This window comes from Heterocephalus glaber, unplaced genomic scaffold, assembly GCF_053883595.1.
Source record: "Heterocephalus glaber isolate CG9 unplaced genomic scaffold, H.glaber_assembly_v1.0 deba00000122, whole genome shotgun sequence".
NCBI lineage: Eukaryota > Metazoa > Chordata > Mammalia > Rodentia > Bathyergidae > Heterocephalus > Heterocephalus glaber.
In genome coordinates this window covers 3,926,827-3,943,102 of record NW_028258138.1, presented here as the reverse complement: position 1 = coordinate 3,943,102, position 16,276 = coordinate 3,926,827, and the positions used below count along the sequence as shown (strand labels likewise).

General features: G+C 48.8%; 1 protein-coding gene across 6 annotated transcripts in view; it reads right to left on the bottom strand.

Moving 5' to 3' along the window:
- Positions 1 to 2,660: 2,660 nt before the first annotated feature.
- Positions 2,661 to 16,276, bottom strand: part of Pde9a (phosphodiesterase 9A) — a 93,367-nt gene continuing 79,751 nt past the window's right edge. Inside the window, exons 19-21 of one of the 6 annotated variants that reach the window (XR_015451392.1) lie at positions 12,709 to 12,946; positions 4,243 to 12,212; positions 2,661 to 4,132 (exon numbers count right to left, since the gene is read on the bottom strand). The gene's annotated coding sequence lies outside the window, so the exon portion shown is untranslated. Of the gene's footprint in view, positions 4,133 to 4,242; positions 12,213 to 12,247; positions 12,947 to 16,276 lie in introns of those variants that run through there. The other 5 variants (XR_015451393.1, XR_015451395.1, XR_015451403.1 and 2 more) reach the window with 5 other exon arrangements.

Genomic DNA, 16,276 nt, shown 5'->3' with positions numbered 1-16,276 from the left:
ACTGTCACACTATCACTTAGGGAACAGTGGTGAAGGGAGAAGACTCTTACAGGCAAGATTCTTTGCCCCCTGAATAATTCCCAACCACGTCGGCTGAATCTGAACGCAGAGCCTGTGGATGCGGAGGGCCGACCCGACCGTACGGAGGAGGAGTTGCTGGCCTCTGGGGTGCATGTGTGTCCCTGGTGAGCTCGGCCCTGGAATGATGCAGAACGTGGAATCAGATTGTGATGTTCCGTGGCAGCTCGGGAGGTCCGAAGCTTGAGTAACGTGCACGTTATCGCAAAAGCACGAACTGGGAGTTAGGGACTGGTGTGGAGCAGTAGCATCTGCACCTGAACTTCATCTCTGCCAGTCACCCCTGTGTGGATTTCCGACCTTGGGCGGAGCCAGCTTCAAGGTCATGAGGACACTCAAGCAGCCTGCCAAGCAGTCAGCCTGCGAGCCGGCTTCCTGGTTCCTCTTCTGCTTGCCCGTGTCCTGTATGAATCACCAGCTCCCGTCTGGTTTCCCTTGCGGCTTCTTTGATCCGGGAGTTTGTTGAGGTGTGGCTAACATCTCGTGTGGGTTTTTCCTCAGACTTCTGTGAGCTGCTTCTGGTTTTGCCTGCACTTCGGTCTCCGACTACACCTGTTGACCCCATTCCTTCTACGCTGGTGGGGCTTGTTTCACGCTATCCGGCACAGTGGTTGCCGTGTGTTCATTGGAAGAGTGTGTGCTCTGTGTGTGTTGGCTCTGAACACACAAGAAGAACTGGGGCTGCCGTTTAGTTTTTATGTGCACTGTTTATTTTTTGTGATTGATAGATTTGTTTTTTTGGTACCGGGATTGAACTCAGGACCTTGCACTTACAAGGCAGGCGGTGGAACCACTGAGCTAAATCCCCAGATAGATTTGTTTTTTTGAGACAGGACCTCACTATGCACCCCAGGCTGGCCTTGAACTGGGGAGCTGGCGCCTCCCAGAACACAGCTTCACTCTCTTTACATCTCCTTCCCCATCCCATTTTTGTTTATAGCTTCTCAGTGTCATGTTTTGCAAGGCTGCCTCCCTCGGGCTGCCTTCACGGTGTCTTTCGTGGAAGGGACAGGCCCCTGGGCCCCTGGGGGTCAGACCAGGAGATCCTGGCCGGGCCTTGGCAGGGGCGATGGGAGGTGAAGGAATGGGAAGACAGATTTCCCTGTCGAAAGCCACCGAGTTAGGTTTTAAAACTCTTTCAAGCCTGTCTGTCCCCATGAAATGGAAGCAGAGTGGCCCTTGAGGATTCTTAGTGATAAGCTTTGCCAATTTCTGAAGCAGAAAATTGCAGGCCCTACATTTGGTATTAGGTTTCACTGGTTCCAATTCCATGGCAAAGAAATGAAACAACTCAAATAATAAAGCTGTCTGCAGGGTTCTGCACACTGGCTGCTGGTCACCAGGCAGAGGGACGTATCTGGAAGACAGCATCACACGTGGCCATTCCTGTTCCACATGACCTTGGCATGTGTGGGCAGTTCCCTGAGGTGGATGAGACTGATGCTGGCCTGGTCTTTTGTTGTTTTTTGAGTCAGGGTCTGGCTGTGTAGCCCAGGCTGGCCTCAAACTCATAGCGATTGTCCTGCCTCAGCCTCCTGGGTGCTGGGATCACAGGTGTGCACCACCACCCCAGCACGCCTGTTCTTTTTTTTTTTTTTTTTTTTGGTATCAAACGTAGGTCCTTGTGCTTGCGCAGCAGGGGGCGAAACCACTGAGCTAAATCCCCGGCCCAAGCGCAGCTGTTCTTAAGATCACAGTATCACTGGGCTCGGGCCTGGCACTTTCTTCCTCTGACCCCAACAGTGGAGGTAGTGGGCGGCCCGCACCCTGCTCTGTGCCCAGTGAGTCCAGCCAACGGAGTCCAGCTCTGGAACCCTACGCATCTAGGTTCCCTTGGAGCTTTGGTCCCTGAGTGTGGAACTTGCTTTGAACTGTAACAAAATTAAGAATTCAGATATCCACACAGCCATCCCCAGAGAAGAAAGTCTGAGAGAGTCTGCTTATTCTTAGCCACTTGTACGATACACTCTTTTTTTAAAATGTTTTTTTGTTTTTTGGAACAGGGTCTCACTTTGTAGTTCAGGCTGGCCTTGAACTCACTATGTAGCCCAGGCTGGCCTCAAACTCATGGTGATCCTCCCACCTCAGCCTCCCGAGAGTGCTGGGATTATAGGTGTGCAGCACCATGCCCAGCTGAGGATATACCCTTTTTTTTTTTTTTGGTGCCAGGGATCGAACTCGAGACCTTGCTCTTGTGAGGCAGGTGGTGGAATCACTGAGCTAAATCCCCGGCCCTAGGATAGACTCTTGATGTGGTAGAATGTGTACATCCCGTGTCCCGAGCCAGTGCCTCACTTTATGAAGAGACTGGCTGCATTTCTTCTAAGGTTAGGGCGAGGCCTCACCTCTTTGGCACCGGCCAGGGTCCTCACTGAGACAGACAGGGCAAAAGCCACAATGAGGAAGGAGAACTCTGTTCTCAGAGGATGTGACAGTGACCAGTGTGGACACCCTGGAGAGCCATGATGACACCAACTCAGTGCAGTGGTGGAGATAAAATCGAGACAAAAGCCAGGCTTCCTGTATGTGAACAATAACAGAAGATGTCAGAGAGGAAAAGCCCATTTGCAATAGCAGCAGAGGAGAGTGCTTAGGAACATGTTTAATAAGAAATGTGCAGACCTCCACAGTGAAATTTTAAATGTCTCTAAAGACACAAAAATCGAGTTGGACACATGGAGAGACATCTCTCAGTCTTGATAGGAGAGCTAAACAAACATGTCAGTTCTCCCCAAATGCCTTTATACGCATACAAAGCAGTCTCTAATCAAGTTATTTTATGGAGTTAGGCAAGTTGATTCTGAAATGTATATAGATACAAAATGTATGTATATAAAATGTAGAGATACTATAGATAGATAGATAGATAGATAGATAGATAGATAGACAGATAGATACAAAATGTACAAGGATACAAAATAGCCAGAAAATGAGTGCCTGAAGTCCAGTTACTTGGCAGGCTGAAGCAGGAGGATTGGTCAAGCCTATGAGTTCAGGGCCACATAGTGAGACCCTGCCTCAAAAAAAAAAAGCCCAAACAAACCCAAAATAACCAGGTAAACAGAAAAGCGTAAAGAGGAACCAGTCCTCATAGCACTAACATCCACCATCAAACCTCGATAGTTAACACTGTTGTATAAGCATGAATAAATAGGCCAGTGGTGTAGAAAAGAGAATCCAAGACAGTCCCAAGCGTGTGTGGAAACTCCGCAAGTGGCAGAGGTGTCAGGTCACCAGGCAGAGATTCATCTTCTAAAAAATGGTGCTGAGACAGCTGGACTGCCATTTGGAAGAAGATGAAATTAGATCCGCATCTCTTTCCATGTGCAAGAATGAAATCCAGTTAGATCAGGTGGTGAAAAGTGCAACCATACCAGTACTAGCAGAAGATACAGACGATTTCCTGTTTTAGGCAAGGGTATAACTCAAAATGCAGGGGCATTAAGAAAAAGGATTGGTAAACTGGATTTTGTACAAATAAAGTTGCATGATAGGAAACATCATAAAATTAAGACTAAACCAAGAGAGCAGAAAATACTTGCAGCATACACCCCAGAGAGAGCTCTCTGTTTCTCTGCAAAGTCCTTCACTTATAAAAGCCTCCTGGATGCTCTGTAAGGCTCAGCATCAAGAGGTCCAGACTGGATGCTGTACACAGAGAGTTTGTTATGAGGTCCAGGTCAGCAGTTGGATAAGTAAGGTGGTGCGTTGGCAAATGAGAGTGGGTAAGTAGTTGTGGGTAATGGTTGGTTCTCTGGCTGGTCAGTGGTCAACAAGGGAACTGACAGTTATTCATGGTGACAACCAGAGAAACATCCATGGTGACCTGCCAGGAAGCCAAGCGTTGTCTATGGTGACAAGTCAGGGAACCAGCCAGGAAGCCACCATTATCCATGCTGACCTGCCAGGAAGCCACCTGTTCCCTTTAGTCAGATTCGCAGGAATGCAGCCTGGTGTCCTGGTGACTGGTCTGGAAGCTCTGCCTGCCAGCGGTGACAGTCCTGACTGTTGCTGTGACAGCCCAGATCACTCGTGCCTTCCTCACCTGGGACCCCTGCATTTATGGATGGAGAAGCAGAAACACAGGAGGACTTGGGTCTCTGGTGAACAGGGAGCTCAGACACAGAATTAAAGATGACATCTCCCAGCCCGAAACTGTATTACCAGTAGGCCCTAGCTAGCATGTGCCGTGTACCGCGCGTCCCAGGAAGCCAATGACAGGACTGTGGGCGCGGCAGGAATCAGCTCTCCTGTGGCTGAGCACACTGCCATCCCAGCAGGTTTGCGGGATAACCTTGCTTGTCTGCCGTGTGCATGACTGGGGACGCACTGGGAGTTGGAGTCAGGTGACGCTGGGTCAGGCCGGGTTAAGAGCAGGTCCTCCTCGGTGACTCAGGTGGACGACCCCAGGCTTCCAGGAGCTGAGAGAACAGCCACAGACTCACTTAGCCCTTCTCCCGCCTCTGCCCATCTTCAGACTTCTTAATGTGAGGAAAATAAGTCTGAATCATCTTTAAGCGACTCTTGTTTCGATTTTTTATCACTAGCAGCCAAACACAAAATCTAACCATTGGGCAGTTTTGGTTTGTTTTCTTCCTAAATAAACACCTGGGAATGTTGCTTATCTCTCAATATTGTCTTTTCCATTTTATCTCCCTTTCATAGTTCTATGTGAGAGTTTCTTATTCTGTAGCCCAGGACTTGGGAGGCTGAGGCAGGAGGATCACCACAAGTTCGAGGCCAGGCTGGGCTGCATAGCGAGACCCTGTCTCAACTCAAAAACAAAAACAAGGGCCAGGGATTTAGCTCAGTGTTTCCGACACCTGCCTCCTAAGCGCAAGGTCCCAAGTTCGATCCCCGGTACCAAAAAACAAAACAAAAAAACCAGAAGCAAGCACTTCCTGTTCTATCCCTCTTATCGAAAGCATTCTTTAGCGTTTTTAAACCTTCATCTCCTTGTGCAACAGACCAGTTTCCAGTGTATCAATTCTCTCTTTAGCTCTGTCTGGTTCACAGTGTACTCCTTATACTATTTTGTCCATGAGTCAAAATAAATACATCTAATATTTTAATTGGGTTTTCAAAAAATTATTTAAGAAAATGACATCTTCTAGTGCCTGCCTCGCAAGCGCAAGGTCCTGAGTTTGATCCCCGGTACAAAAAACAAAAACAAAAAACAACAACAACAGAAAATGACATCTTCTATCATGGTTTCTAGATGCTGTTTTTTTAAATCTATATGGTACCCTGTCTCAAAAAAACAAAAACCAACTAAGCAAACAAACAGAACAAGACAAAACAAAATGAAATAAAACAAAAACAAGAAACCCCACAAAGCCACCTCCTCTGCTTAGCTCAGTGGAACCTCATCTTATTTTATATAGAATGAGTTGCTTCCCAGTTCACAAATAAAAACTGATCAGAGCTGAAGGTGTAGCTCAGTGATACAGTGTGTGCTTAGCATGCACAAGGCCCTGGCACAAAAGCAAAAGAAACAAAAGAAAAAAAACCCAATTAGATCTTTATGCTAATTTGGGAGGCTGCAGAATCTTGCTCTGTGGCCCAGCCTCCCGAGTGCTGGGATTATAGGTGTGCACCACCATGCCTGGCTATTTTATGCTAAATTTGTTGTAATTTTGTCTTTTGGCAGTCCTAAATTCCTAAACGCATGTGTTCCTAACAACAGAGCTTCAGATATACGAGGAAAGCTCCGAATGTTCCCCCACCCCTCTTCCTCCACAGACTGGGACCAGCAGGCCCCACCTGTGCGGCCTCCTGGGAGACACCAGGCAGGAGTGGGCTGGCTGGGCTGTGGTCGTCACGGTCACCTCGGTGAGCACAGGCGTCTGTCCCTCCAGCCTGAGGGGCTGCAGTGTGGGACCCTCTTCGGCTGGTGTCCCGCTTTGCGCCGGGACCCTCCCCACTCTCCCCGGAGCCCGACTGCCTCAGACTCTGCCTGGTGCCGTGGCTGACCTGGCCCTGGCCCCACCAGCAGCCCTGCCCTTCTTCTGGGCAGCACCTTGCCGGGTCCTGGGGAGCCAGCCCTCTCCCTCCCGGGGCTCCAGGATGGCCTTGTCTTTCCTCTCCCTGAGAATCCCAGCCTCTGCGCATCCTGGGGACAGGGGTCTGATGCCCGTGTCGCAGCGTGCCCTTTGCTTGTGGAGGTCCCAGAGCACCCGCTGGCTCCGCTGCCTGCCTGGCTCACCTGTTGCCACAGGGCTCTGTCTGCAGCACGGTCCACAGTTTTCCTTGTCAGCAGCCGTGGAGCCTTGGGGTTTGCAAGTGGGTGCAAGGACCCTTGTGTGGCCCTCAGCTCATAGTAGTGGACAACCAGGTGGCCCCGCAGAACTGCTCAGCACTTGGCCAAGCCTTTCTGGTCCATCTGTTTGGTGGCTGTGAGACCCAACTCAGCAGCTTAGCAATACCAGCGCCATGTTGAGAACATTGTCCTCCATTTTGCAAATATGTGACTTCCAGCTGCACTCTGTCTCCTGGGAGAAAACCCCACCCCTAACCGATGCATATAACTTCAAGGTAAAACAAGCAAACTGTGCTTCAGGTGATCTGCAACACAGCGTTACCCGGGGGAATGGGAGGAGGGACTTTTTCTGTAGTTTTTCCCTTTAAATATGCAGTCCTCATTTCAGTTGGGGCCTTTTGTCCTCCGGCTTGGTTGGAGTGCACATGGGTCCCGGCCAGAAAATAAAGTTCTCCAGTGAGTACTCATGACTGTGTCGTGCTTCAAGGGATCGTCACTAATCGAATCTGGGAACAAGGTCCAACAGTGGCCTCCTCTTCCTCTGTGGCCTGTGACAGGTCCTCTGCTCAGCCCATTTCTCTCAGGTTCTGACCCCTCTCCCGGGCCCATCTGTGGACATCTCCTAAAATATAGTTTCAGCAAGAGCTCTGCCAAGGAGATTTAGCAAGAAAGCCCCACCCTGCTGTCACTTGGGATACCTGAGTGGTTCCTTCTCACCCGTCATCCCCCAGGGACGTCTGGTCTCCCCAGCCTGCCTTTAGCAAGAACCCTGCTAGGTGGCTTCGGCCAGAGTCCCCTGCCCCCCGTTTCCTCTCTCAGACTTTTCGTCCCCGCCCTGTCTGTAGCTCTGGGTCCCCAGTTGCCTGTTCTGTATTGGAGTCAACCTGGGGAGATCGGTAAAACACACTTCTGGGAGCATCTGGTGGGTTATGGAGTCGTGGCCTTGGGTCTGTACCCGGCACCTCGACCCTTCCTCTCTGGTGCTGCTCCCTGCTCTGCTTCCGGGCCACCACGAAGTGAGAAGCTTTGCTCTGCCATGCCCTGCCACCATGATGTTCCTGTCCTGTAGCCAGCAGACCATGGACTGAATCCCCTTAGAACACAAGCCAAATTAACCCTCTCCTCCTCTAAGCTGTGGGTGTTAGCCTTGTGTCCCAGCAACAGGAAAGCGACTAAGGCAGGCCCAGTCTCCCCCTGCTGAGCCCTGCCTCCTGGAGCTGGGCCTCCCCAGTTTTCCGGAGCTAGAGTAGTCTCCTTACTCTGACAAATGTTGAGGAGTCACGCCTCTCCTTTCTCCCTTTCTTCCTCTCGTTCCTTCTGTCCGTCTCACTATGTTGCAGGCTGCTCTCAAACTTGCCATGTAGCTCAGGCTGACCCTCCTGCCTCAGCCCCCTGAGCGTTGGACTCATCTGGCCTGGAGGTGTCCTCATATGAGACCTCAGCAGGACACAGATGGCACAGAGCAGTGGGTCAGGGAGGCGAGGTTGCTGCTGACACCACTCACAGAGCCGTGGGTGGGGGCACAGAAACCAGGGTCCCAGCATGAGGTGGCGACAGCAGTGGCTTCCCAGAGGCTGGCAAGGGCAGCATGGAGGGGACAGTCCAGCAGGAGCTGGGGCCTCTGTGAGGGACTGAAGCCACTGTGGCCAGAGAAAAGCAGGATGTGGAACTCAGTGCCACTGCTACTGCACAACCCTCGAAGCCTTCCCGGGGCCCTGCACTTGGCTGCAGCAGGCCCAGCCCCTTCTCATCATCCAGAGCATGGACCAACGCGGATGGCATCTTGAGCTGAAAGACGAGCCTCAGCAAACCTAACAGAACTCACACACACACACACACACACACACACACACACACACACGTGTGTTCTTGGACCACACGGGAACCACACTAGATGCCAAAGAAAATGGAAAGAGGACAGGGAAATCTTCAAACCACTGGGGCCTATATAACCTATTTTCTTTTTGGCTCTTGCGGTACTGGTGGTTGAACCCCCAGACTCACACATTTTAGGCAAGTAGTGTGCCACTGAGCTACAGTTTTTATTTATTTTGAGGAAAGGTCTCGCTGAGTTGTCCAGGCTGGCCTCGAACTTTCGACTCTTTTGCCTCCATCTCCAGAGTAGCTGGAATTACAGTCACACACCACTGCCCTCAGCCACTAATTTAGTTTTAAATTATCCAGGAGTCAAAGAGGAAGTCTCAAAGGAAATTGAATTGAGTGAAATGAAAACACAACATATAAAATGTATCTGTAGGGCAAGGCACTGCTAAAGCAGAGTAGCGAAGGAAATTCAAATCACTAAAAGCTTGTGTTTGGAGAGAGGAAGAAGCCCGAGTCGAGTCAATAATCTAAGCTCCAACGTCAACAAAAAAGAACAAAGTGAACCCTAACAGCCAAAAGAAAGAAATAAGAAAGGTGAGAGAAGAAATTGTGAAACGGAAAACAGACAAGGCAGGAAATCAATGAAACAGAGTTGGCTCATTGAGAAGATAAACCTCTTGCAAGGCGGACAGAGAAGACATGGGTTACCAGGGTCAGGAGCGACAGAACTGTCTCTACAGAGCCACAGTCACCCAGAAGGGACCAAGGGGGCACTCAAACAGTCCCACGTGAATGAGTTTTACAACTCAGATGAATGAGCCAATTATTTGAAAAAGCACAAATGTATGAGCCAGCTCATCTGAATAGCTGTAGAACTACTAAGGAAATAAAATTAATGATTAAAATGTGCCTCCTTCAAATAAATTCCTACCCCCAGATGGTTTTAGTGGAGAAGTATTGCCGCCATTAAACCAGGTGTGGTGGCACACACCTGTAATCCCAGCAACTGGGAAGGCTGAGGTGGGAGGATAAGGCAGTAGGCTTGCAAGTTCGAGCCCAGTTTGGACAACGTGGTGAGACCTTATCTCAAAATAGGAAATTTAAAAAAGGGCTGGGGATGTAGCTCAGTGTGAAAGCCATGGGTATAATCCCCAGTACTTGGAGGAAAAAAGATAAACACCAATTCTACACAATCTCTTGCAGGAAACAAGGAGAGAGTGTGTGTCTCAATTTTAGGAAGCTTATATTACTCTATTACTAAAAACAGAAAAATGGATACAAAGGGGAAAACTACAGATTAATATCCCTTATTAATGTAGATGCAAAAACCCTTAACAGACTACTGGAAAATAGAATCCAGAAACACATAAAAAGAGTGAACCATTGTGATCAAGCAGGATTTATCCTGGGAAGCAGATCTATTCTTATTCAAAACCCACAGATCTAACCCATCGCTTTAACAGGCTAAGCAAGAAAAAAAAAAAAAATCTGTGGTCATATCAGTTGATGCAGAACAAGCATTTGACAAAATGTAACACCTGTTCATGAAAAAAATTTCTCAGAAAAGTGAAGGGAAATTCTTTAAATTGATAAAGAATATCTGCAGAACAAAAACCTCCAAAACACTAAAAGACTGAATATTTGCTTCCAAAGATCAAAAACAAGGCAAATACTTTAATTCTACTCTTACCACTTTTATTCAACATACTACTAGAAGCTCTAGCCAGTACAAGAAGGCAGGAAAAGGAAATAAAGGGCATACATGTACTAGATGTGGTGGCACACAGCTGTAGACCCACCCACTCAGGAGACAGAGGCAGGAGGTTGTGGGGTCAACACCAGGCTGGGGAACGTGGACAACACAGAAAGACCCTGTTAAAAATTTGCACACACACATGCACATCAGAAAAAATATAACTGTCCTTATTTCCCAATGACATGATCATCCACATAGAAAATCCCTCCAAAATATAAAACAAAACCCAAAAATCTCACTCCTCCCAGAACACAAGTTAGTTCAACAAGGTCATGGGATACAAGATAAACACATAAAAATCAACCATATTTTGAGAGACTAGCAGTGAACATGTGGACATTGAAGTTAAATGTGCAAAAATGTTTACAGTCCCTGAAAAGAAAGAGATACTTAATATAAATTAACAAAGCAATACTTATATGCTGAAAACTAGAAAACACCAACAAAAACCAAGTATTTAAATAAATGCAGAGACATACTATGTTCATGGATTAGAAGATTTGACATGGTAAAAATGCTGATTTTTCCCAAATTAAAATATGTGTTTATCAATTTCTAAGATAATCTCAGCAAAATTTTGTAGATAGGAATAAGATAATTCTAAAATTTATATGAAAAGATAAAGAAGGTAGATGACAAATAGCTAAACAAAAAAATAAAGTGGGAGGAATTAAGCTACTTGATTTACTTTTTCCAGTATTGGAGATTGAACCCAGGGGCTTTGCAATGAGCTATGTCCCCAGCTCTTCTATGTTTTCATTTTGAGATAGGGTTTTGCTAAATTTCTCAGGTGGGACTTGGCAGTCCTCCCGCCTCAACTTCCCAATTCTGTGGATCACTGCAGCTGCCTTAGGCTATCTGATGTCTAGTCTTCTTGTAGAGTTGGAATAATTAAGGCTGTGATACTGGTGGAGGGTGACACAGGCCAGTGGAGTACAGCAGAGAGTCCAGACATAGACCTCTATGAATACGCCCACATGGCTTCTTATTTTCAGTGACTGGGATCAGAGTCCAGGCCCTGCATGTCTCAGCTGATTTGTACAGAGTCATAAAAGCCCCTCAGTAAGGAAGGACAGCACCTCAAAAAAAGGTGCTAGGGTAATTGGACCTCTGGAGGCAAAAACTGACCATCCACCTCCACCTCATGACCGAGACACAAGTTGACTTTAAAGAGATTGGATTAAAATGTAAAGTATAGGGCCGGGGATTTAGCTCAGGATTTAGATTTACCTCACCACCTGCCTCACAAGCACAAGGTCCCGAGTTCAATGCCCGGTACCAAAAGAAAAAAAAAAAAGTAAAATATAAAACTTTTAGAAAAAAACATAGAAGAAAATCTTCAGGATCTAGAGCTAGATAGAGCATTTTTAGAATGCTCGAAAGGAAAACTGGTAAAAGAAAGAGTTGACAAAATTGGACTTCATCAAAAATAGGAATGTTTTCTCTGTGAAAATGCTGGTTAGAGGATATAGAGAGGGCTGGGGTGTAGGAGCACAAGCTTAGCATGCATGAGTACCTGAGTTCCATCCCCAGCACTGAATACACACACACACACACACACACACACACACACACCCTCAGGTAACCAGACGATGAAAAGACAATCTCCAGACTGGGAAGTATTTGCAAAGCCTCCATTCAACAGAGGACTACAGATCATACAAAGAGCATAACAGTAAAAACAAGGAAAACCGCCCAAGCAATCTGATTAGAAAGTGGACAGGGGTGACCTGTATCCAGAGAGGATGTCCCCGTCCAGCTGTCACGGACCCTGTCGCGGCAGGCACACTGTGGCATTGCTACACGTGCAGCACTGGCTGAAGCACAGAGGTGACTCCCAGGTACTCAAAAGGATGGGCTTTGCTGGTGGGAGGTGAAAGGCACAGGCACTCTGGACGTCGGTTTGGGAGTTTCTTAGAAAGCAAAAGGCCCGATGACTGTGGTCCAACACCTGCTTGTGCCACAACCTAAATAACAGCCTTCGAACGTCTTGAGTGTACTGGGGGTTTCGTAGCAGTGGGGCTGTGTGTGCTGTGCCAGGTTACAGTACACTCAGGAGGCAAAGAGAGACAAAAGAAACAGGGTTACACAGGTGGTTTTGAACCAGTACTCCTTGGCCACAGGATGGATCCCCAGGGTTGGGCTGGGCAGTTGTGGCTCCTGTGACCTGTGGAAGGACTTTGTCTGTGGGTGGCCTGTGATAGTCCCTGTTACCGGCACCCAGCGAGGCCTTCCCTCGGGACCTCCTCCGGCTCCCCCTTCCTGGGATGGTTTTCAGGTTTCCTCGGCACCATCCTGGAGGAAAGGGGACTCGGATCAGTGCAAACACGTGTGGGTGAGCATTGAAGGCAGGTGTTCACAGCAGCACAGAACCGCAGCCAGCCCCGTGTCCTTCAGCTCATGGGCTGTACAGACTGCTCCACCCACCCAGGCCCCATGCTCAGCAGTAACAAAGGACAGCTGGGGTGCACGTGTGCTGGTTAGCAGGGGGTATGGTGGGGAGCTGCAAACGTTCTTTGGAGGCTGGCCCCGACCATGTGGCAGGCAGTGGGCAGCCCAGGGCTGACAGATGGGGATTGGGATGGCACAGTCCTCCCCAGGCCCCTTGCTGATCCAAAGGGCAGGTGGCTTAGTGCCCTGAAGGCAGGAGGGCTCCATGGCTGTAGTCCAGGAGAGGAAGATTCCCCTCCTGCATCCACCCTTTCCATCATCCTTTTTGTTTGTTTTATGTTTTTTGTGTGTATTTTGAGACATGGTCCTACTAGGTAGCTCAGGTTGGCCTCAAACTCACTCTGGAGCCCAGCCTGGCCTCCAACTTGCAGTGATCCTCCTGCCTCAGCCTCCAGAGTGCTGGGATCATAGGTGTGTGCCACCATGCCCAGCTCTTCTCTGTCTTCCTGGGCTCCAAGAGCTGCTTTGCCACCGGCCTCATCCTTTCTGACAGTGTACAAACCGCGCTCTTCCCCCACTCGGCAGTCACCAGTGTCCCCTCCAGCTCCCGTGGCTGTCACTTCTCAACACAGGCAGCCCTATTTTTCATAAAGACAGACACAAATAATCAATCCAGTTGCAGTGGCAGCCAGGGCTGTCATAGCAGATTAGCACAGGCTCCCCCTGGGCTTTGAGAAGTCCTGAAATCCAGGGGTCTGGGACCTGCCTGGGGCTGCTCTGTGCCTTCCGTTTCCCAGCACCCTGAGAGCTGAGCAGCAGAGCCCCTTTACCTGGCTCCCTGCACCTGAGCATTACCAGTCTCTGCCACTTAATCGCGCACCCATTCATTCACACCTTGTTCATCCACTCCCAGGGAGGGGTGTGGCTCAGGGAGACAGTGCCCGGCAGGTACAGGGCCCTGGGTTCCACCCCAGCTTCCTCAGTTGCTTTTATTTTGTTTCGATTTTTTTTTTTTTTGGTACTGGGGATCGAACTCCGGTCCTTGCGCTTGCAGGGCAGGTGGTGAAACCACTGAGCTAAATCCCTGGCCCTTGATTTTTTGTTGTTGCTTTTTTTTCTTTTTTTTTTTTTTTTTTTGCAGTATTCATGGAGGTGACAGAGTGAGATGTTTTTAAAGCTTGATTGTCCTTCTTGGTTCTTTTTTCAATTCTAACCATCGTGCTGCCACTTGACCCTTCATTCTCATTCAGCGATGCCAGGGACCCAGAGCAGGGGTCCCTGGGGGGATATTCTCATCCAGGCTACCAGCTAGCGCCGGGAGTTCCAGGGAGGCTCACAGGTTCATGGGCAAGGTTAGATTTTAAAGGTGTCTAACAGCGATGAAAAGATTAACCAGGCCTGGAGGTCCAGGTCTGTAATCCCAGCGACTCTGGAGGCTGAAGGCAGGAGGATCAACAGTTCAAGGCCAGCCTGGGCAATTTAATGAGATCTCATCTCAAAATAAAATTTTGAAAAGGGCTGGGGGTGTAGCTCAGAGGTACAATGTTTGCCTAGCATGCATGAGGCCCTGCCTTCAATCCCTGGCACTGCAAAACCAAACCAAACCTAACAACAACAAAACCAAATGAAAGATAAGGTAGTCATTTGAAAAGCAAGTTCAGTTGTCATGGTTACTCCCACAGGCTCCATACCTGCCTCCCTCAAGTGGTGCTGTGAGTTTGGGTAATAAATGTCTCCTGTCACACATCTCATCAAAGTGGGGTTCCTGGGGTGGAAGGTGGCTCTGCACCGGGGACTGCAGGACACCTGACCCCAAAGTGGTTGCCCTTACTGGGGCCATGGGGTGGAGTTTCTCTGACAATGAACAGAAAGAAAATGAGGTGCCGCTCGGACCATGCTCGCTCTGTGGGAGAGGAGACCCTGCCGCTTGTCACGAGAAACTCCGCCTCACCTTCCCACCCTCCAGGGCAGTCAGTGTTCCTTTGGTGGCCACGATGCCCCAGCAGCATGTGGCACTGTTTGCAGCCGCCTTCTGATGAAGAAGGGACACAGTTTTAATGGCAGAGAATAAGGAAAACACGGTGGAAGAACCATAACTTGTAGCTGCGTCCAGAAATAACCAAATGTGAAATCCTATTGTTAAGGTTTTCAGTGAGATTGTGCAAAACATTTTGTATCTGCTTTGCCCAATCTAACTTTATTGAATAAGCATTTCTCAATAAAATTATATGTCCTTGTAATACATGACTCCAGGCAGCCATGGGATGCCTCCTACAGACTGCTTGGTTTTATTTGAAGTTCCTCCCCATCCTAAGACGCTGTTCTCCACCTGCCTTCGAACCACCTGAAAGTTCTGCATCCCCTTTAAATGTCTCGCCCCTCAGGGGAGCCCCACCCCCATCACGTGGAAGCCCAGAGGTGACTTTCCAGGAGTGCTGAGGGGCTCAGGGTGAAACTTGGCGCTCGTTTTTACGAATCCCTTAATCGCGTGCTTCTGCTGCAGTTAATGTTTAGACTTGTTTCACGCTGTCCACCTCTGACGGCTTGCAAAAATAATACTGTGCAAGACATCTCTGGGGCAAAGGAGCGCAAGATGTAAGGTACTCGCTGTTTGGTGCTCTCGGGCCTGGGCAAGTGACACGCCCACATTCTCCCTGGCTCGCTGGTGACTGCAGGGGACCACAATATTGATCATGCCCAAAGCAGGCTGTGAGGAGCTAACCCCACACAATTGGCTTGTTCTGAGAAATGGGTCTGGCAGAAGCCTACGTGCCAAGCTGAGAGTAACTCGCACCCAAATTCCTTCCCACAACTAAAACTTTTTAACTAGAAGGACAATATTCTAATTACAACCCTACATTTTGTCTATTCTGTTCCTAATTCGAGAATGCTTTGTCTTGTCCTTTGTAAGCCTGGCCCGCATTACTTTCCATAGAAACCCACATAGTCCCATCCTCTCACGTAGCTTGCCTTTATCCCGATGATTACTAATGAGTCAGTGCCTTGGACTGACCAGTGCCTTTGCTGAATGAGCAGCATTGGTCATCCTGGCTCCCCGGTTTCCTCTGTCTCTTTAGGTTTTTTTCTGTCTCACGCCATAGCACTGAGCAGGTCAGAACCTGCTGCAGAGGACTCTTGATAGGTAACAGTCGGCCCCACATCAGCTACAGGTAATCTTTCCAAGGGCTATGTGTCAGTCAACTTCCTGTTGCTGGACACAGTCCCCGAGATACTCACTCAGAGGAGGAGAAGTTTAATTTGGTTCACAGCTTTTGGGGATTCAGTCCATGGTCAGCTGGCTCCAAGGCAGGAACATCATGGTGGAAAGGTGTGGTAGAGCAAAGCTGGGGTATTCATGGTTGCAGGGGAACAGTGCCAGAGAGGAAGGAGTGAGCGACCATATATAGTATTCAAGGTCACGGCCCCTTGACCACCCAGACACCCAGAAGTGTGCCCCACCGATCCCCTGGGTGGATCCCAAAGTCGATCAAGTTGACACTGCACCCTAATGGACCACAGGAGTCAGGAGTCCTTGCAGTTGAAATGTTCCAAGCGGGCTGTGTGGGTTTGGTAGTAGAGGAGGTCAGAGCAGTTGTCTGAAGACAGATGATTGAAAAATGCACCAGCTGTGTTGTTAAGCTACACTTTCTCAATCCAGTAAGTTTCAAAGCAAAGCCATAAGTTCTAGGCCGTAGCTCCTCCTGTCATGAAGTGGAGTCTCTTTTCCATCTCTTAAATCTAGGTTCCCCACATAACTTGCTTTGTCCAAGCAGATGTGAGATAATGTGGCATGTGCTGAGTCTTGAAATCCCTTGAGCAGTGGGACTTACGCTCACTGGCGGCTGGACCACTTTGAGCCATGTTAGCTGCCCTGCGACGGGCAATGCAAACTGCAGGTCACATCAAACCAAGTGCCAGCGCTGGGTGAGGTTGTCTTACAGCTGCCAGATGCAGCTGTGATGGCCAGG